The sequence below is a fragment of the Dermacentor andersoni genome, chromosome 1, assembly GCF_023375885.2.
Source record: "Dermacentor andersoni chromosome 1, qqDerAnde1_hic_scaffold, whole genome shotgun sequence".
In the NCBI taxonomy this organism is placed as follows: domain Eukaryota; kingdom Metazoa; phylum Arthropoda; class Arachnida; order Ixodida; family Ixodidae; genus Dermacentor; species Dermacentor andersoni.
In genome coordinates this window covers 30,447,684-30,470,512 of record NC_092814.1, presented here as the reverse complement: position 1 = coordinate 30,470,512, position 22,829 = coordinate 30,447,684, and the positions used below count along the sequence as shown (strand labels likewise).

The window sequence follows — 22,829 nt, the reverse complement described above, 5'->3', positions numbered from 1 at the left end:
CTCCCATAACCTTGCAACAGTTGAACGCGATGCCAATGCATATCTTTTTCATCTATCCCGATGGCTAAAACAGAACAAGCTGACATTAAATGCCTCCAAAACTACATACATGATATTTCGTCCTACCAACAAACCATTGTAGAGAAACATAATGCTAAAATTTGAAGAAAGCCTAATTAAACATGTTGAAAAACAAAAATTTATCGGGGTATGATTTCAAGACAAACTAAGTTGGACTACACATATAAATTATGTCATTTCAGATTTAGCACGTACAGTTGGATGTTTGTACAGGAGAACCCACCTTATACCAATCTGTAGCGAACTCTTTATTATTCTCTTTTCTATTCCAAACTTACATATGGTTTAGTGTCTGGGGGGTACCACCGCAAAAACAAATTACAACAAGCTTGTTATACTTCAAAAAAGATTTTACGGTGTTTTGAAAATTATTATGGTAAAATGCAAGATTTAAGAACGGCTCCCTTATTTATAAAACATGGTATACTGCGGGCAGACCAGTTATATTATTTCAAGCTATACACAAAACACACATTAATACACAAAAACAAACTCTACACAAAGATGGAAAAATTCCTAGCTATTGTCTAAGATTCCAAAAACGACGCACTTCTAAAATACTAACTGAATATGGACGACCGAAAACGGAATATCAGGTAGCTGATGTATTAAATAACGTCGAAGAAAAATTGGATTTCAGTACCACTATAAATATTTTCAAAAATAACATAAACAATGTAATAATAATTTCAGAATTAAAATACTCTCAGCAATAATGTTCGCTGTGGTTGTTTATCCACTTACTATTTGAATTCTTTTGGTGTGTGTAAATATACAAAGGCGTGCGATATGTATGTGTGTATACAAACATCTTCGTATGTTGTATGAATATAGTTGCATAATAAAAAAAACAAGCACGTGAAATGTATGTTCAATGTATATATGTACTTCATACATTATGTATGTAATATAGACATGCATAGACATATATACTGTTCTTATAAAAATGTAAAATGGTTATATTCTGTGTGTTTTTCCATGTTTTTTGTTTATTTGTTTGTGATGAAAGCGTGACTGTTATCTTTGACTAAAACCGCTTGCCAAACTGCAAAGGGTCAGAGGCCTTTGTCAGGGATTTTAAGCCTTTAGCCTCTTCCCCTCTAGCAGGCTCTGTATTAGGCCTGTTGAAAAATAAAGCATTCATTCATTCATTTATCCCCAAAACCGGCAAGGCACCGAACGTGGACACTTCTACCCATATCTCTCTCACGTCCTGCGTCAGGAAGGTGGCGGAGCATGTCGTCCTCAACCGACTAAGCAGATATGTCGAAGACAACAACGTCTACACTCGCAACACGATTGGCTTCCGCGCCAGCCTCTCGACGCAGGACGCCATGAAGATGACCAAACTTCAAATCATCGACAGCAGTACCAGAGACACCAGGGACCTGCTCGGACTCGACCTCGTGAAGGCGTTTGACAACGTTCTCCACGAATACATCCTGGCCCCCGTCGTGGACCTCGAACTGGGCCCCAGACTGTATAACTACTTCCGTTCGTTCCTGACGGGGAGGAAAGCGAAGCAGCGAATCGGCGACATTGTCTCCGACGAGGTGCTCATGGGCCCGCGGGGCACGCCGCAAGGCTCGGTCATTTCGCCCACTCTCTTCAACATCTGCATGGTCGACCTCTCGAGGAAGCTGGCCGAAGTTGAGGTATCAAACACGCCATCTACGCCGACGACATCACGTTCTGGTGCACCGGCGGTAGCGAAGGGCAAGTGGAAAGCGCCATGCAAGAGGCCGTAGACGTCACGGAGCAGTACCTGCTACCCAGCGGACTCAGGTGTGCCCCGACCAAATCTGAGCTTCGGCTTTACAGAAAAGAAAGAGGGGGCCGACCCAAGGGCTGGAAACCGGTCTCCGGACGTGACATTCACCTGTTCACTCGAAGCGGCGACCCGATATCCAAGGGTCGACACCATCAGAGATCTGGGTATGTTCATCGAATCGGGTGGCGGCAACGGCTCTGCCTTGCGCAAAATCATTGCAAAGACCGACAACGCTTTTCGCTTCGTGCGAAGGGTCACGAACAGACATCGTGGCCTCGAGGAGGACAACCTGCTTCGGCTCATCAACGCCTTTGTGCTGTGTCACTTCACCTACATAGTGGCCATGCACAACTGGCTCAGAGCCGAGCGGACAAGCTCAATGCCCTCTTAGAAAAATCGTCAAGATAGCCCTCGGGCTGCCTGTCAGAACTCATATCGAGGACCTTCTCTGGCTCGGCATACACCTGCAGCACCATGGAGAAGATAGCCGAGGCTCAGGAAACGGCCCAGATATATCGGCTGTCCACCGCGCCGGCCGGCAGGCGGATCCTCGAGAGGATCGGACTCGCCCCCGCCAAGAACTTTGCTAACAATACCAAAATCTCCAGATAAATAGGGGAGAAGCTCGTTGCTGCCCCGTTGCCCCGCTTCATTCATCCCGTGCACAACGCAGGTCGTCACCAGACAAGAGCGTCGACGATACTAAAGCAAATCTACAAGGACAAGATCGAAGCAAGCTTCGTGGACGCCGCCGCGTACCGAGGCTTTTGCGGATTCCGTCGTTGGGCACTCTGGGAAAAGTCATCAACTGTGCCTCGGTCCGGACGACGGTGGCCGAGCAAGTGGCTGTTGCACTCGCCATGCAGGACGGTCGGAGAGAAAGGGTGTATAGCGATTCGAAAGCGGCCGTCAGGGCATTCCAGAAAGGCCGGGTAGCCCGGCAGGTAGTTCAAATTCTGAAAGGCGCCAAACACGGCGACAGCTCCACACACTCCATCCTTTGGTTACCTGCCCACGTCGGGGCGATCGAGGGGGTTCCTCTGAACCTCAACGAGTCTGCATACGAGGCTGCGCGTGGCTTTGCCGACCGCGCTACCCTCGGATCGGGCGACTCTCCCCCTGGACAAAAGGACGCTCCACACATGTAACTACCACACACCATTGCGTTTCCTAGTGATAGCGGCCACATTGTTTTTTTTTTGCATTTTAATGCCCAATCGGCAAGAAACAAGCAAGACCAAATAATTGATCTCCTAAATGAATTTACTTTCTCTTTTGACGTCGTCACGATAAGTGAAACGTGGTACACGTCTGAAGATGACGTCTTGCACTTACCTGGGTATCAAAGCTTCTTCCTTAATCGACAACATTGTCGTGGTGGGGGCATACTGCAGATTGTATCAGAGCGGCTTTCATGCAGTTTGCTCAATGTTTACTCAAAGATTACGCTAGATTATGAAGTGCAACACTGATACATGGATCCAGTCTTTTCGTAGATATATACCGGCCGCCCGAAGGCAACAATGAAAGCTTCCTTGGCTTCTTAGAAGAACTACTTGAATATGCTTGTTAGAATAAGCTAGCCCTTAACATAGGCGGTGATTGCAACATTAATCTGCTAGTCTCATGCGGCTACGCGTGATCTCCTATTGTTTCTCGATTCCTATACTTGTTCGAACGTAGTAACCGCGCCCACTCGCATCACAGATGTCTCGGAAAGTTTAATTGATTTATTTATTACGAATGATTTCATTAACTATGTGAAAGCCGGAGTCGTAGCCGACATAGGGGACCATTTAACTGTTTATATGTTCTTAAAATAAAACGAAGCATTTGGTGCCAGGGCTCATTCAAACACGTTTATTATCCAAGAAATAAATGGAAAGACATTAGCAAATTTCCGCAATCGGCTTCAGGCAACAAGTTGGAGCTCGGTATTTCAATGCACAAACGCCAATGAATCGTAAGCCGCTTTTATACGGCTACTAAAAGAAATATACAATTTTTTTAAGTACAAAATGTACGTAAGTCTAAAAAGCTACGCAATATCATGGCTCACAAAAGGAATGTCTGAGGTTGATTCGTAAAAAAAATCAACTGCACCATCACTTTGTGCGCACAAGGAGCCATGATGACCTTTGCGCTTTTAAGACGCACCAAAATTTTGTAACTAAATTCCTACGGGACGCAAAAAACAATTATTTTGAAAAGCTATTTAATCAAGCAGATCTACGAAGCGGCATTGCATGGCGAGCCATTAATAGGCTCCTAAACTGCTATACGGGCCGAAATATGCGACTAGAATAAAATGATAATGGACGGTACTTGAAAGGCACAGACTTTGCAAGCTGCTTTAATGAGTACTTTACGAACCTTGTATCTAGCGTGCACGACATTCAGGCTGCGAACTTTCTAGGTGCACCAAACTCGGAAAGTGCATTCTTTCGACCTACAACTCCAGATGAAGTGTGCGCTATTTTTATGTCTCTAAATAACACCCAAGCACGCGATATTGATGGACTTCAGATAAAGCCGATTAAATTTGTTATCGACACCATCCTCCCAGTGCTCACCTACATATACAATGTTTGTCTGTCTACTGGAGTATTTCCGTCTGGCATGAAGTGTGCAAAGGTTACTGTGTTGTTTTACTGCGGCGAGAGAAACAGCCCTTCCAATTATCGGCCTGTGTCAGTATTTCCAATAATTTCAATAGGTCTCGAGAAAATCATCTGTAAGGGGGTGGTGTCATTTTGCGATAAACATTCTCTGTTAACTGAGCATTAATTCGGCTTTCGTCGAGGCATGTCAACAGAAATGGCCGTGCTAATGTAAAAAGATCTCATATTGAGAGGGTCTGAGGAAAACAAAATAACACTCGGTGTTTTTGTGGATTTCTCCAAAGCATTCGATAGGATTAATCATATCACGTTGTTCATGAAATTAGAGCATTACGGTTTTCGCGGTTTGCCTCTTGAGCTTCTTAAGTCGTACTTAAAGAAACGAAAACAATGTGTCAGTATTGGAAATGATCGCTCAGGTTTATTAAACATACACGCTGGGGTTCCTCAAGGGAGCATACTAGGGCCTCTACTTTTTATTATATACGTTAATGACTTCATAAACATTAGCGACAAAGCCCAATTTATAATTTATGCTGATGATACAGCCCTTTTATTCCAGTCATATTACACAGAAAAGCTGACACAATTAGCAAACACCGTATTGTGTAATCTATTCTTGTGGTCTAAAGCAAATTCATTAGATATAAACACACACACACACACACACACAAAAAAAAAAGAAAAATGGCAATATTGTCTACACCTGTACAAAAACGGGTAAATCGTGATGTGAAAATCTTTCTTGGAAATGAAAAAAAAATGATGTGTGAGAACACTGGCGGTAACCTTCAATCAACATTTAAGTTTGGATGAACATGTTGAGCGCGTAACGGCAAATATGGCTAGATCGTGTGGTATACTTTGCAAATTGTGAGACACTCTTCCCCTCAAAATAAAGCTACTGCTTTACAACTATATATTCGCTTCCCATGCAAACTACTGCTGCCTTGTGTGGGGAACGACGTCAAAAAAAAAAAAAAAAAAAAAATTGGCTGAAGGCTTAGCTTGGTTAAGCCTGGAAGATTGCGTTCCGACCCTTGGCTGCGCCTGGGTTCGGCTGATGGTATGGACATGGTTGCCCTTTTTTAAACTTATGGATATACATCATCCGACATAGCGCAAGGCAGCGCGCCGACCACTGCGAGGAGCCGAGCTGTAGCCCCATTTATCCTCCTAGCGTGATGGATGGATGAATGGATGGATGTTATGAGCGTCCCCTCTGGAACGGGGCGGTGGGTTGCACCACCAAGCTCTTGCTAGTATACTGCCTAATATCCTACCTAGGTTAAACAATGAAAAAAAAACACTATGAACTACCACGCCGAAATTTTCTGATCCCCTATTGCGAACTGTGCTTTTGTACGTCTCCGTCTTTTGTCGTTTCCCTACTTTTCTTCCACCAGTCCTCCAATCGCCTCTTACTAATGTCTATTGCGGACATGTTTGCTTTACCACTGCTCCCTCTGAACCCAAGGGCTTCAAGGAGGCCAGTGGTGCCTAAATCGACCGCTGGGTAGACGTCTTCACATTCTAATAAAACATGCTCCGTAGTTTCCCTAGCTTTACCGCAACAAGCACATGCTTCTTCTTCCTTCTTATATCTCGCTTTATAGGTGCGTGTTCCAAGGCATCCCGATCTCGCTTCGAAAAGTAATGAGCTTCCCTTTGAGTTATCATAAATGGTTTCTTTCCTGATTTCGTTTTTTCCTCTTAAGTAGTTACTCATGGCAGGTTTCTTTTCCATTGCCGCCACCCATGAGATTAATTCAGCCTCTCTGACTTTCCGCTTGACCTTCTTTGTTGCTGTGTTGTCCACCCTACAGGCCGCATACTTGCTGGTAAGGTTCCTAGTTCTTTTCCTCCACTGTGAATCAATGTAATCAGACAGTAATCAATGGTCGATTGCCGGTTTCCCACTTCCCACGTGATCTGTCCTTCACACTTAGGCGCTGTATTCACGATCACGAGGTTATGTTGCTCGCAAAGGTCTAGCATTGACTTCCCGTTATTGTCGGTATAGCCATCTAAATCCTGTATGTGGGCATCCATGTCACCTAACAGGACAATTTCAGCACCACTCCCGAAACCCAGTGCTTATGCATTCCACGAACTCTTTATTCTTCTCTGTGCAATTTTTTCCGGTCCACAAATACGTAACGCCCAGCCTAGTTTCTTTCCCACTCATTGTAGCTGATAACCAAAGATGTTCTTGACATTGTGAATTTACTCTTTTCCAACTGGCTCCCTGATGGATGAGCGTTCCAACTCCCCCTCCCTTTCTTTCCAACTTAGTTCTGTTGCACCCTTCCCAAACATAATTCTCAATAACTGGCGGCTCTTCTGAGTCTCTAACGTGCGTTTCTGTAACCGCATACACCCCTATTTGTTCTCTGTGTAACTGCTCCTCAATCTCTGCCCACTTTTCCCTTCTTCTGCCGCCCTGCATGTTTATGTAGCCTATGGCATGGCGAGCTGCTTTTCTTGCTTTCTTCCTTTTTCTGTTATCGACGGCGATGCTCTTCTGATGTTCCCCTAGGGGACCTTCTTCATTACTATCTACTCTGACCTCCTGAGCGCCCGCGGGCCCCCTAAAGAAGCAACAGCGCGACCACCAAGTCGCCAGCCCACTTCTCATGCTAGCCTGTAATTGAAGTGGATCCCGCCTCGTTTAAAACCACCACAACTTCTCACTTCCCTGTTTACTTCAACAACCTCGAAGCCTTTCCCTCGGCTCATTTTCCATATTGCCTCATTAGCAGCCACTACGGCTCTTTGCACATGACTGTCACGCACAGGCACCTCCGGCACCGTGCACGCCACGATCTGCACCTGAGGGGATAGTTCACGCAAGTCGTCCACCCCCTTCGCCAAGCGCTGGGCTAGTCCTGGCCCTTTCCTGTTTAGGACGTCATTTAGCCCACCTGCTACTATGACGAGGTTGCCCACGTGGGCATTTTCCGCGAGCTTTTCTTTTGCTCGCTCCATGACAGAACCCAGTGTGCACCCTGGAAATGTCCCTACCACCACTCTTTTGTCGCCTCTCCCCCTCTCCACAATTGCTTTTGAGCACCCAGCCAGGTTTGAGTTGCCAGCGATAATCACCCTTTCACTCTCTCCTACCTCTCCCTGCTTCCCTTTGTCATTTTCCGCGTGTTTCGGACTCGACAAGGGGCATTGTCCCCTGGGCTCCTGGTTTTTCCGCGTAGCGGCCTCAAGGTAGGTGCTGCTCTTTCCAGTTAACCCTTCATCACCCTGCCTGAGTTCCACGCATTTCTCTGACCCTCCCTCGCCTGTCGCGTCGGGGGTCTGCGTTCCATTGTCACGCACATTCTCTTTCACAATGGCGGCCCTGTTCAGCTTTTCCTCGGCTGCTTCAAGTCTCTTTTCAACTACCTTCCGTGCCTCACGCTCCCTGTTTAGCTCATTTTTGAGCTCTTGCACCTGTGTATGAAGCTCTTCCTGGAGAGCCTCCATTTTCTGCAGCCTAGTATCGACATCACATTGTGTGCCGGTTGATTCGACGCCCTCTCCATTCTCACGCGCTCCTCATCTGCCTAGAGGGACCTCCCCCCCCCCCTCCCCCCGTACTGCCTGCTTTACCGGCTTTCTTGCCATGTATTGCACGGCTTTTTGCAAATGCTATAATACTATATCAATGCAGAGCTCGTGCCTTTTAGAAAAAACCGATACGCACAGGATCCGAATCCTCAAAATGCCGCAAAGCTACTCTCACCACTGTTTCAAAAACAATCAATGCCGCGGAGACCGAAGGTATGACACGCTCTCGCACGCGCTCAACCACGCGGCCACGCTCTCACTTTTCTACGAAACACGCACAGTAAAGCCACTAGTAGCTATTTGTCTTGCCACTTCCAAGCTACTATTTAAAGACTACAAACACTCAACGTCCCACCCGGCTGCACGTGTTGGAACACGTGGCACGAAAGGGCGCTCTAATCATCCTGCAAAACAAATGTACACGAAGCACACCCGCGCACCCGAAATACGAGAGACAAAAAGAAAAGAAAAGAAAAACCCCCAATTACTATTTTAATGCAAAAAACCAGCAAATAAAAAACAGAAGCAAGCTCAAAGCATGCACAAAAACGTATGATTTCGTCGTCGCCACGGAGCCCCGAAAAGCACGTCCATTCGCCACAAAGAAAGAACTCCTCGCCAGCGAGCGTCCACACCAGCGAGTCCACACTAGCGAGCGCCCTCTCTCGGTAGCGCCGCAGCAGCGGCGCTACCATCGATGCCACAATGGTACCACTCCACCATCGATGCCGCGAGCTGGGGCCCCGTCTCTCGGTCTGGTGTGACGTCACACGGTCACGTGACGCGCAGCTGTGTAAGGAGGCGCCACGACCACCGATGGGCCGAAAGTGCGAGCAGTATTGCTTTCGCAATAAAAAAATGTATGTAGGCTATGTCTTACAACAAAAAGCTTTGCGCCACGTTTCTCAGGTTGCGCATGACGCTCATACGGGACATCTATTTTCATCACTTAACGTGCTTCCCTTTTATCAGCTGTATGATTTCAATCTTACAATAAGATACGTGACTAGCGTGAGACGCAATGATACGAAGTTTCTTAGTCTTCGCAAGTTAGAAACATCTGGTGAAGTTCAATACGACATTCGATATTGCGAAATATGGGCGGTTCCTTTTTCACGGACCAAACAAGGCCGTAAGAGATTAGAATGCAGAATGTCGATGCTACTCAACAACTTTCTAGAAAAGAATATCGACATAAGCACAATTATCCGGCAGAAATTAAAAAGGCATTATACTAACTATGAATAAACAGGCGCATATACCATGCAAGTTTATAACGCATGTTATCTGCAGAACTCTGCGAAATTATCAAAATAAAACATCTAGGTTGTATTAAAATTGCGTCGCTGATTTGAATGCATTTAAATGCGTACCAGTAAAGTGTTCGTATAGCCACATGTACGCATACCCCTTGATATGCTTTTTTTTATTGTTGTTCGACACACGTTAAAGACGTTTATATGAGATTGTGATGTGTGCATTGTATCTGAAGTAATATTGTTGATATCAATGTATTGTACTAGGTAATCATCACGACTAGAAATCATGATTACAATGTAAATGTATGTTCATATGTTATATTATACTTAGTTATTGCAATGTCAGATATCATGTATATGTTTCATTTATATCATGTATGTTTTGCACTGCCAAATACAATCAGGGTCGGAGCCTCTGTCAAGCTGCTGGAAAGTGGCTTTTTGCTGCAGTCCTGACATTTTTTCTTCTTTATAAGAATTGAATGCGAAATCAACCGTCTGTTACGTACATGTACACTACGTGAACACTTACGGAATACACGTTCCCCCCTTCCCCCTCCCCCCCTCCCGCCTCACTGATCTGCAGGTCAAGGCGTGGGTTAATCAGACATAATTCATCGTCCATCCCAGCGCAATCCCTGGCGCTCGCGTTTGATCGGGAATGTAAGCAAGTATGCGCTTCACGCGCGCATTATGACTAGATAACACTTTTTCGCTATGAGATATGCGACAAAATTCTGGATATTTCGCATACATGCAGGCGCATCTTGCGCCAAACGATTACATTGTAACAGTGATTAAACGCTGAAGAAAGGTCACCGGAAAAAAAGAAGAAATCTAGTAGAGTCGCCTTAAATATTACCTGAAGCATTGTCGAAGGGGCTCCCAAGACTGCACTGAGGCACCGACATACCAAAAATCGAAGAGCTGAACACTGTTCCGATTACTGGTAAATAATAAACCAATATTTAATGTGCCAATGCAGCCGTGCGGTTTTGGGGCTGCTTGCACCGCGGGCGCCACGTCAGATCCCATATTTAACGCACGCATATCAGTATTGTCCCAATATCCCTGTATTCTCTTCTTTTGGTGTTAGCATCAGACAGTCAAAATATATGCCGCAAAGCACTCATCACAATACTTAAGTACTTTTCGTTCTAACGCAGATATCCGCGCTGCTCCATCTGTTACGAAGTACGAAAAAAAAATATCCAATGCTTTTCCCTAGGCAGCTGTTTTTATTCCTGATAACGCGGCTGATGACACCAACGCTCAGAAATCTAATCGGTAGCGAGCACAATGTTGTCGAATACCTTATGTGATATACCCTAGCGCTGAGGTGCTTCTTGCATAATCCAAGAGAATCGATTGTAAAGGCGGATGTGCTCGGTTGGGCACATGCATTTAAACTCACGAACTTGATTTGCGCCAAGATAACCTCTCCAAGCTTTCACACTGGCTCTATTGACCCCTTTCGCGTAACAGTTCGTTCTAGAGAAACGAGATGGCGCTTTCGGCGGCGCGCCACACGTGGCTTCAGCGACAGCGCACAAATACGAAACCACTAGCGCTTCCACCCTGCTTCTGTGCGATCAGCTGTCATAAATGCAACTGAGTTTTTTCTAACGCATTGTACTCCAATCATGCTAGATTGAATCATGTGGATTGAAGACGTGTGCTGCAGTTGGCTGCAGAAATAGTGACTGGCATATTAAGGAATGGAATGAATCTGTGTGGCCAAGTTCGCGGACCGCTGCTGCGACTGTCTGTACGTGTTACCGGTACTTCGAGATGTACGGCTTTCCTCGAGGATGTAGAAATTTGCGCATCCGCCAGCGTTGCATCGCTAACCTTCAAAAAAAGTGCTTCGGACCCGGAACGTCGGCAAGAGTGAGTACCGCTCGTTAAACAATGACAAAGACAGTAGCGCCGCTTCCTGTCATAGTAAGTTTCGCGCACAGTATCAACACGCATCTACCCCAACTGGCACGGAGTCTTACGCCCGCTCCATCGCCAACGTGTCAATGAGTGAATTGGCGCGCACTTGAATATATGCGCACTATATACGCATAATGAATGACGAACTACACGACAGCGCAAGAATGGTCGAAATTGAATGTTTCGTGCTGGTCCACGAGAGTAAGCGAGTTACTAGCGATAATACATCCTTGCTACAAGGTATTACAATGTACAAAACCGGCTACGTTTCAAGCCTTCCGCGTAGCAATAACAAATATATCGGAAGTAAGCACACCCGCGAGAGATTAGGCAGGAGATAATCAGATAGTGACCGCACCGAGGAAGTCAGAAATGTGACAAGCTGATGCTTCAAAATATTTTGCCAAATGAAGAACGAAAAGCAAAACACACTAATCCTGATTCAATTCATGAGCGGAAAGTTTGGATAGCTTGGAATACATGTTTAGCCTCGCTTTTAGAACAAGCACCATATACGCTGCTCGCGCCGTTTGAACATAGCTTAATCAGCTCCGAAAGCGCTTTTGCATGTTCTCTGAAGCTGTGGCCAAAGCTTCGTGTCGTCCACCCAGTCACCGTCTATGTACGGTATCTCCCAAAACAGAGGTTTGCTAAGCCGCACCGGCGTCAAACACACTCATTGTAAACACGGAGGCAGTTGAGGCAAGCAATGGTCCCCGCCGTGATTGCTTAGTGGCTGTGGTGTTGGGCTGCTAAGCACGAGGTGGCGGGATCGAATCCCGGCCACGGCGGCCCCATTTCGATGGGGGTGAAATGCGAAGACACCCGTGTACTTAGATTTAGGTGCACGTTAAAGAACACCAGGTGGTCGAAATTTCCGGAGTCCCCCACAAAACGGCGTGCCTCATAATCAGGAAGGGGATTTAGCACGTAAAACCCCATAATTAAATTTATTTTGAGACATGCAATGGACGTTTCACCATGTGATCTAACATGGCAGCGCCCACTGGATCGCCACAAAAAGGCTCAATAAGAAGCCTAGAGCACCATCAACATGACGGCTGTTTGTAATTGCACCAAATAAATATATTATTAAACCCATATATAAATTTTGGTGACATCCTCTTATTAGTCGAGTGTTCAAAATTGTAACCTCTATATACGGAGTATGTTGATCAGTTGCTTGCGTAACAAATGAAGCTACGGTAATTAACTTTTCAATAATTGACCTTAGGTGGCTAAAGCAAATGAGTAGCTTGGAGCCAGTCCTCGAGATTATCTAGCTGAGCGAATAAATTTTTATTAAACATGCTTCTGTAAGAGCCACGCGAACAAATATTTTGCAAATAAACTATTTGAAAGCATAACTGATGGAGAAAAAGAATGTCTGTAAGGTCGACCTGACCGCGCCCACTCTATTGCGATATTGTCATCAATGGTATGGCTCCGTGAGTATGTTCCTTGCGGCCAGTTCACTTTCGAGTTTTATTCACGTTGTTGTTTCGAAGACAAACAGTTTAAAACTTTAATGTTAATATAGCAGCGAACGTGTGCCGCCGAAAGCTTGCTTGGTCGCAGAAGTGATGCATGATGGAATGATGGCGCAGATCGAGCGCGTCGCTGGCATCAAGACAGTGCGCTTCCGCCGAGGGAAGGAATACAACCACGAAGGTGAACAGCTAGGTAGTGTCGATGGTGCTTGTGCCATAGTGACGAAATCTGAGGCCACGATCTTGACACCTCAGGCGCTTTTCTTTTTTTTTTTTTACAGCGAAGCTGTATATGGCTAGGTTCTGGAAAAAATTGCACGCGTCTATCGGACGGACTTCGGGATGAAAAACTTGGGAAGGTTTATTTTACATTATTTACAGTGAGACGTCAATGAACAGTCGTACAGTCATTACGGGCCGGCAGCAACTCGGACGCTGCGGCCCGCGGCAGAAGTTCGAGAGAGGTGAATCAGGGAATGCTCTGGTCTCTCTGGAATGCTTCTTTTAAACCCTTCGAGGACTGGAAGTTACTGGCCACTATACTAACGAGGAGACGACTGGAAGTCGCGTCATGTTCGGCCAATGGGAGAGTCCGCTCAGATGACGCCATTTTCGGCCAATGGTTGGCGCCCGTGTCGCGGTGTCACACCCGGCGGCTCTCTGCGGTCTTGCCTTGCAGACTTGCAATGCGCTCTTCAAAGGCGGAGAAGGGGGACGCTTGGGCTCCGTTGTCCGAGGGCCCACCTACTCCCGGCGGTACGGCCCCGCTGTGGTGGCAAATGCCATCTTCAAAGGCGAAGAAGGGGGACGCTTGGGCTCCATTGTCCGAGGGCCCACCTACTCCCAACAGTGCCGGGCTATCCCCTCGCCATCTGGAAGAGTCAAGCAGTGAATAGCTACCGGCGGCGTACGAACTTGTTTGCACGTGAACTTGTGGCCTTCAACTTGTTTGCTTGAGCGCTCCTCTGGAATGTGCTTTCCGTGTTTCTGCGCTTCTCAATTAGTTGTGCTGCGATTCGATGTGGTCTGGGGGAACTCGAAGTAGGCGCAGGAAACAGCTCCATATCTAACAGCTCGTCCTCGCCCCGGTTGTTCTGAATGGCCGGTGAACTCAATTTGCTGGCCATGAGGAACGCTGAAAGAACCTGCAGGGTATTGGTGTCGAGCCTCGTTTGACGAACTTCGGGATCCTGGGCCCTGGAGAACATACGTCAAACAAACAAAACAACACAGCGCTGCACCACGCGTAAGCGCAGGCTCTTCACCCCTGACTCGCCAGGCTATTACTGAGTCAAAATCAACCCTGATCTTTTATTTCCCCAATTTTGACAAAGCAGTTCCAACCACCCTTCCAAACAGCTATCCATTTCTCCTCGAATGCCGACAAGACCAGAGTACTATTGTTGTTGGAAAACAAAGGGTCGTTGACGTTGCAAACAACAAATGAAAACAGCCGAACATAACTTAAGTGGCCTAACTACACGAACAGCATGTTTCCAATCTATCGCAGTGGCGTACTTATCGCACGTATTGGTGCCACTGAACAATATGGTCAACCTCACAAGTACGTAATCACAAGCACACTAGCCTTGTGGTCACAAAAGAGAACGCGTACTTGCGTTGTAGGCAAACTTTTCATTTACGCTTACTCACGTTTCTTCCCTGGAAGTCCTACAGGACACGTGACTTAAACGAACAATTAAACTTGCGGGACTTACACACTCCGCAGAACCCTTAAAATAATGCGTCTTCTAATAACTAGTTCCAGGCACGCTAACCAAAAAATTTAGAATACGGCTGCCCTCAACACACAAGCAACCCAGTCATAAATCTGCTTCCTTCCGTCCACACAGGACACGCGCTAATGGAACTAAGGACGCTTCTCGGTGCAAATCATGCACTCACTGAAAACCCACGCAGTTAACCTTAGAAAATAAAAAAAAAACACAAAAAAAGAAGGTTAACTAAAACACACGCGCGTTATGATAGGCCTCTCACCGATAACCTTGACCCTCAGGTTACTCACACACACAAAAAGAAAGCCTATTTACTCATTAACTAACACTCGCGAGACTACATGTTTACACAAACCTCATCTTTCAAATCTCGGAGCTTCTCAAACGAAAACACAAACAAAGCTCAAACCTTACACATTGAAAGAAATCCTAGTCTCAATTCGCGAAAACTTTCCGATGCTCAAAATAAAAAACAAAACAGAACGTTTTACTTCTACGGAAGCTCTGTTTGCCTCCCGTTCCAAACGTTTACGTCTGACTCATACTTTGAGCCGTACCCGAGGTGGTCGCGGTTTGAAAGCTACTCTGGCTACCGGGGAACAACAAAAGGGCTGACTCACTATCAGCTCCCCCAAGACGTTACGGTCTCCTGCCAATTTGCGTCCTGGCGCCCCGCTTTCCTCACAAACTCGATTGACCGCGTCGCTACTCCCCACCTGGTCTCGTCCTGCCACCTTGCGCTTCTTCGTACTGCACGCTGAGCTTTGAAAAGAACTACGGAACGACGAGGAGTTTAACTGCCCCGTGCCCTTTGTCCGCGTCCGTGCAGAACATGCTTCGCGGTCCCCCTTTGACCTGTGGCTCGAACGTTTAGGATGCGTCAACATCGTCAGTGACGACCGCACCTTTCTCCTCGCGCCCTGCCCTTTTGGGTTTCTCGCCATCTTTGGCGGCGCTACATTAGTTACCGTCTTTCGGTCTTTACCGCGCTTCTTTTTACGGCGCTTTCTCCTTGCACTCGCTTTCATGTCGCCTTCTCGTGCCTCGTGCTGGCCGGTACACATTTCGTGGGCCCGGATCGGTCTCTTACTCGCACAGTCTGAGTGATTTACATTTAAATCAACGATCTCTCTGCCTCGACTGGCGGACAGCTCAACCGACTCTGGCACAATGCAGCAGGCTTTACTCGAGTTATGCAACTCGCACTCTTGCGAACTGCCCTCTACTGCATTGCCCAGCTCACGCTGTGCATCGGCACACAGCCTGTCGGTATCGAGCGCTGTCTCACGCGCACAGTCCGAATGATTAACAACGGAATCATCCCTATCTAGGCTAGCTAGACTGGCGGAGAGCCGCACCGATCCCTGAACAATGCAGTTGTTCTCTCGTGAACTACGGAGCTCGCCATCCCGAGAACTACTCTCAACTGCATCGTCCAGTTCGCACTTCACTTCTGCACGCAGATCTGGCTCTACATGGGTGCTCGCGTCTATCGGGTCAGCAGTACCCTTTTCTTCGCTAGCAACCTCGCTAACATTACAAGCGACGCACACGCGCGGTAACTTTGCCAATTTGTTCGCAGCTGGCCTAGCTGTCTCTACAGTCATCTGTTGGCACAGCACCTCGTCGCTCTCCTTGCGGCCTTTAACGGCCTCTGTTGCCACTAAGGCATCGTTAGCAGCTAGCCTTTTCCCTTCACTTATGAACCTGCAGCCAATCTCACAGGCACTACTCTTCTCGTCGGCTTTTGGCGAAAATCCGCTCGATGCTGCCTCATTCTTTCGCTCTGTACTACCTACAGAATTCTCAGACAGCCGTTGTCTCTGTGCCATTAACTGATCACAATACTGTATCTCTTTGATCAGTGCTGCCTTCTGTCTCTCATACTTTTGCTCACGCTCACGCTTACGTTCCTGATACTCACGTTCGCGTTCATTCTCACGTTCGTGACGCTCACACTTAAGAGTAAGTTCTTGAAGCTCACGCTTCCGTTTATTCTCGCGTTCTTCACGCTTACGCTCACTCTTACGTTCACGACGCTCACGCTCACGTTCACGACGCTCACGCTCCCGTGGTTCCTGTATCACCTCCCAAGCAAGCTCAATGCTTTTGTCATCATTGCCACTATCGTTAATCGCCTTTATGATAGCTGGCGTTTTCATCCGTTCGTCCGCCTCAACTCCCAAATCGTCGCACACCAACAACAAGTCCAACCTCGTCAACCTTCTAAGATCCATGGCAGCTGCCCCGACAGGTGGTTAGAACTGTTTTCCTTAATTAATTTGTGCAAACACACAATGCAACAAATTCCCGATTCCCAGAACTATCAAAATGAACACACAACATTTGAGTCTGGCGAATCAAAAGGAAAAAAACCACGCGCTCACTTACGGTTGCAGCACCCTGCCATCCGGTTCATTGGTCCGCTGTTCCTGGTTCCTCAGGAATCCCTGGGTCGAAGGCTCGCTCTTCTTCACTACTCCCAGCTTCTTAGGACCTCTTTTGACGAAGGCTCTCTCTTCTTCGCTCTTCCCGGTTCCTTAGGATCTCTCTCGACGAAGGTTGATCCGTAGCGCTGCCACCAGCTGTTGCATTCGGACGCGATCTCACCGCTGCCAACCAGTTGTCGGAGTTGGAGGAAATCCCACGGCTGGCGCCTGTTGTAGGAGTTGAGGACGGACTTCGGGATGAAAAACTTGGGAAGGTTTATTTTACATTATTTACAGTGAGACGTCAATGAACAGTCGTACAGTCATTACGGGCCGGCAGCAACTCGGACGCTGCGGCCCGCGGCAGAAGTTCGAGAGAGGTGAATCAGGGAATGCTCTGGTCTCTCTGGAATGCTTCTTTTAAACCTTTCGAGGACTGGAAGTCGCGTCATGTTCGGCCAATGGGAGAGTCCGCTCAGATGACGCCATTTTCGGCCAATGGTTGGCGCCCGTGTCGCGGTGTCACACCCGGCGGCTCTCTGCGGTCTTGCCTTGCAGACTTGCAATGCGCTCTTCAAAGGCGGAGAAGGGGGACGCTTGGGCTCCGTTGTCCGAGGGCCCACCTACTCCCGGCGGTACGGCCCCGCTGTGGTGGCAAATGCCATCTTCAAAGGCGAAGAAGGGGGACGCTTGGGCTCCATTGTCCGAGGGCCCACCTACTCCCAACAGTGCCGGGCTATCCCCTCGCCTTCTGGAAGAGTCAAGCAGTGAATAGCTACCGGCGGCGTACGAACTTGTTTGCACGTGAACTTGTGGCCTTCAACTTGTTTGCTTGAGCGCTCCTCTGGAATGTGCTTTCCGTGTTTCTGCGCTTCTCAATTAGTTGTGCTGCGATTCGATGTGGTCTGGGGGAACTCGAAGTAGGCGCAGGAAACAGCTCCATATCTAACAACCCACACGCACAGATACGCAAGCTGTGTGTGTGTGTGTGTGCGCGCACGCACGCACGCACGCACGCACGCACGCACGCACGCACGCACGCACGCACGCACGCACACACACACACACACACACACACACACACACACACACACACACACACACACACACACACACACACACACACACACACACACACACACACACACACACACACACACACACACACACACTGTTTTTCTCCCCCGTACCCACGCGAACATACACTCTCTCCCTTCGTACGCACACACACGCGCTCCACCTCCCTCGCACGAACTCAAACACTTTCTCCTTCGCACGCACACACACACGCATTATCTCTTTTCCTGACGCGCACACACACACACTCCCTCGCACACAAACACACACTCGTTCCTGCTAGACGCCATCTCCGACCTGGGCCTGGGGCCACGATTCCATGCGTATACGTTAGCTCCTTCCTGAGGGATCGAAATGCCACTGTCAAAATAGGGCAAATCAAGTCCAAGGAACTTACATTGGGAGCGAGAGGCACCCCGCAAGGGGCGGTCACCTCTCCCCTACTGTTTAACATCGCCATAAAGGGCCTCTCGGACAGACTGACCACAGTAAGAGGAACGGGTCACGCCCTCTACGCGGATGATATTACCGTGTGGTGCATGGGAGGGTCTGACGCTGCAGTTGAGAGCGCGCTCCAGGAGGCGCTCGATATCACAGAACACTTCCTACTAGACACGGGCCTGAGTCTGTCACCAACCAAGTCCGAACTTCTATTGTATAGGCCCACCCGACGGGGGGTTAGGTGCTCCACACCTTTAGATCAAGTTCCCATATCCTTCTATACGAGGCACGGACAGCAAATCCACAGAGTGGATACCATCAGGGTCTTCGGATCTCGCGGGGGCAACTCACAGACTATAGCCCGCATTACCTCCAAGACGGAGAATATGCTTTGGCTTATCCTCAGGATCTCGAACCGCAGAGGGGGTTTAAGCGAGAGCAATCTCCTCAGACTCTACCACGCGTTTCTGATGAGCCACGTTAACTATGTAGCCTCCGTGTTGCGCTGGTCTAAACGGGATGAGGCCAAAATTGACGCCCTCATGCGCAAAAGCATCAAGCGCGTGCTGGCTTTACCACTCTCTACCAGCACCGCGCGTCTCATGCAACTAGGCATGCACAACACCCTATCAGAGGTGATCGAGGCCCAACTAGTGGCCCAAATAATGCGACTCTCATCATCGCGAGCGGGGAGACGCATCCTCGAATCCGTTGGATGCGGTCACCAGGAAATCACGGAGCGCAACGTGGCCCTATCACCCGTGGTCCGAGATTCGTTCAAGGTAGATCCCATGCCACGTAACGTCCACCCTCAATACAATGTAGGGCGCCGGGTAGCCAGGGCTCGTTCCTTGCTAAAAGCGGCTGCGGCCACTCCGAATCTGGCATGTTTCGTTGACGCCGCCCAGTACGAGCGCTCTGATCACTATGCCGTAGTTTCGGTTGACTCCAATGGATCTCTCATTAACTCAGCATCCGTGCGGAAGGTTTCTGCAACAGTAGCCGAGCAGGTTGCTATAGCTATCGTTGAAGGACCCTCTACGCCCCAATATCTTTACAGACTCCAGGTCTGCAGCCCGAGCTTTCGCCTCCGGCTCGATCTCAAAGGAGGTGGCGGCCATCCTCGGCAGCGAGGGGGCTGCTGGTTTTCATAGAATCAAATGGTTCCCGGCCCATATGGGAATCAATGTGCACTCTGAGGTTGTTAACGCCAATGAGTTGGCCCATGACTGTGCGCGAGGTCTTACACACCGCGGCGGTTCAGGTGGACTCACGGGTGGCTACTTAGGACTGTACAGGGATTCACTTCCCACCTTCCATGAAATCTTGGCACATTATCAACTTGCTCGGCGGGCCTTTGCACTCCCACACCCTAAACTTAATAGACCACAATCGTCGGCTTTTCGCATGCTACAAACGGGGTCATTCCTCTCCAAGGGCCGATTCAGTCACTTCGCGCCTAATGTAGAACCCCACTGTCCAAACTGTGGGGAGGCGTACTGCTCCTTATCCCATATGCTTTGGCAATGCCCTGCGTTACGCAGCTCATCGCTAACCCCTCTAACTGACTGGGAGGCAGCCCTTAAGATCGGCGACCTCTCAGAGCAGCTACGGGCTGCCAGAGGGCCTGCGACAGGGCGGAGGACCACGATCTTCCTACCCCGACGTGGGTGCGGCCCGCGACGGCTACGGGGACTCCCTGAAAAAGGAGGTACCCTAACGCTGTTCCTCAGGACCATTAGTAAAGTTATTTGTCTGTCTGTCTGTCTCTCCCTCACACGCATACAAACACAATACGCACGCACAGACATCTATGCACACACAAACATGTACACATTTGTCCGCACGCGTGCTTGCTGAAACACGAACACACACGCTGGCATAGATTCCCTCGCGCTCAGGCATGCACCGCAAGCGCAAAGCGCGCGCGCACATGCACTAATACGCGCATACATGCGTACACACACGCAAATGCACGCATTCACACACGCCGCGAATGCTCACACACGCATACACGCACTCGCGCGCATGCAAATGCAAATACGGAGGCACACGCACGCGCGCACACATACACGACATACACGGGCATACAAGCACACACACGCACGCTGACGGCATGTACAGGCATAATCAATCTCTCTCCGTCCCAGCTGCCTCTCAAAAACCTGCGCGTGCACATAGACTGCATAACACTCCCTCTACCATTACCGTTTCAACGCCAGCTATAATAAATCGCGTTACGGTTTGAATTTGGCGCTTCTTCAAGTCTATGTGCCCTCTGCTGGGAGGGTGCAAAGCGATTTCCTCCTGTCGTGTGACTTCACCGCTTATTACTGACCAAAACACTGGCTTTAACACACCTTCACTGTCACGACTAAGTGCCATAAATGCATATGTTGTTAGAAAGGACTACCCTCTCGTTGTTGATCCTCTTTTTTATCCTGGGCCGATATTTTGAAATATAATTTTAAAAATTTGCCCATTCAGTTACACTTGTGCATTGCCGTAAAGTTCGGAAGGGGAATGTTAAGAATTCCCGGACATATGTAGCGATTTAAGCCCGTTTTTATGAGGCCATCGCCGTGCCCTTTATTCGATGAATCATATTAAAGGTGGAGAAAAGGGCCGTTAGGTTGCTGTGGCGACGTAAGCGCCTTGTTTTGGGGCTATGGCTGTTCCCCATTTAGGGGGCGCGGACAGAGAAAAATCGCGGTCTGGAAGCATGGCACGAACCGTTCGGTTGACTTGGACCCGAAAGAAAAAAGAAACCCTGCAAAAAAATAATTCTAATAAAAGAAATTGAAGCAATTGGCAGAAGTGAAGCCAAAAAGGATACCTTGGCTTGTAATGACAACGTAGTTGGACAGGAAAACACGAAAGTGCGTGGTTATCATTGTAAGAATAATTCGACGCTTCAGAAAATTCAGTGCCATTCCACTCTGTGAAGGTGGATGACCAGCGAAGCTGTGTATGTGGGCCCCTTAATGGCGAACTGTATAATGCCGTGGGACAAACCCCGTATGCACATAAATGGAAGGCGAGGCGCGACTAGTCGCTCCTCCACGATGTTGAGCCTCGGAAGTTGATGAGGCACCGGGGGGTATACATACCAATGTATTGTTCCAAAACGTGGCACGACACCTTTTACTAACGCATCCCGGCACGTAGAACAGACACGCACCTCACGGCACTCCGAGGGCACACACTGCTTCACCGTAGGTAGCCAAGGCGATTGCGCGTCGGTCGATGTCGCGCAGTGCAGTAATGGTTGTGAGGTCACTCGAAAACCACAAGCGGTCACACACAACACAGGCCACACAAAATTGGTTCCCTACAAGCTCCCTCTGGAACCTGGCCGTTGCTTCGGTGAAACGTTCCTAGTTTGTGGGTTCGGGGCCACATGGACGGTTCGCATTTCTTTCCGCCTGGCGGTCCTGGCGGGCAGCACGCTTACGGGACCGCCACCACGGGAGAGCGGAAGGAATGGAAAGGAGATACGCAAGCGCTTGGAACGCCGGCAAAGAGATGGCGGTGCGAACGTAGACATGGCCGACGCGGGTCAAAGTGCAGTATCTGTTCCCATCAGCTTAATATCTGATACGGGTTGTATTTGGACCTAAGATATTGAACTTACTTTGGCAAGTTGGCGGAGTGCTTAAAGCCTGCTTCACCCCCGCCTGGGTCGGCCCGGTATTGCACTGTCTTCGGTATCGGCCCACGTATTGAGAAAAATTCTCGATCTACACGGTTCGATAGATGCACGCTATCTTTTCCAGAACCTAGCGATATACAGCCTCGCTGTATAAACATAAACAACATGGACATCGGCGTGATAAATGAAATATTACTGTCTTACAGCTATATAGGGCCGCACTTCTCGCCCAGAAAGAAGAGGTTTAACGCGCCACAACAACGTCACAAACAGCTTTGCATGGCTACGAGTACAGTTATTAGGCGTCTCGGTGCTCATACTGTGACCGGGGATCGCGCGTATATGCGTTTATGATTAAGGAACGCATACTAGGTCCCGTTACGGTGACCCTTTCCACTATTAGTATGCTTCACCTCAATGCATAGCGTATGCTTGACCGCGTAACATTTCTGTACTGCGGCAAAGCTGACTTTATAAAACCGGCATTATACAACGTTTTTTAGGTCCTTGTCTGAAACGCTTCTGAGTAAAATAAATAAACCGCGCAGCACCGAATACGCAGCAAAGAAACCAGAATGAACAAAGAAGGCGCAGGTAGAGGTTTAAGTGAAACGGCCAAAAATGACCTTGTCGGGGCATGTCGACTTCGGTTTATGTCTCCTCGTCTACATACAGAAGTTTGCCTAAATTAGGATCCCGCAAGACACGTAATGTTATCACATCCCGAGTTCCAGCATTTGCAGCACCCGCGGAATAATCAGTGGTACCACACA

The 22,829-nt window shown here is 48.4% G+C and overlaps 1 pseudogene; it reads left to right on the top strand.

Moving 5' to 3' along the window:
- The first annotated feature begins 21,949 nt into the window (after nucleotides 1-21,949).
- On the top strand, nucleotides 21,950-22,128 carry LOC126546370 (U2 spliceosomal RNA; annotated as a pseudogene).
- Nucleotides 22,129-22,829: the final 701 nt, after the last annotated feature.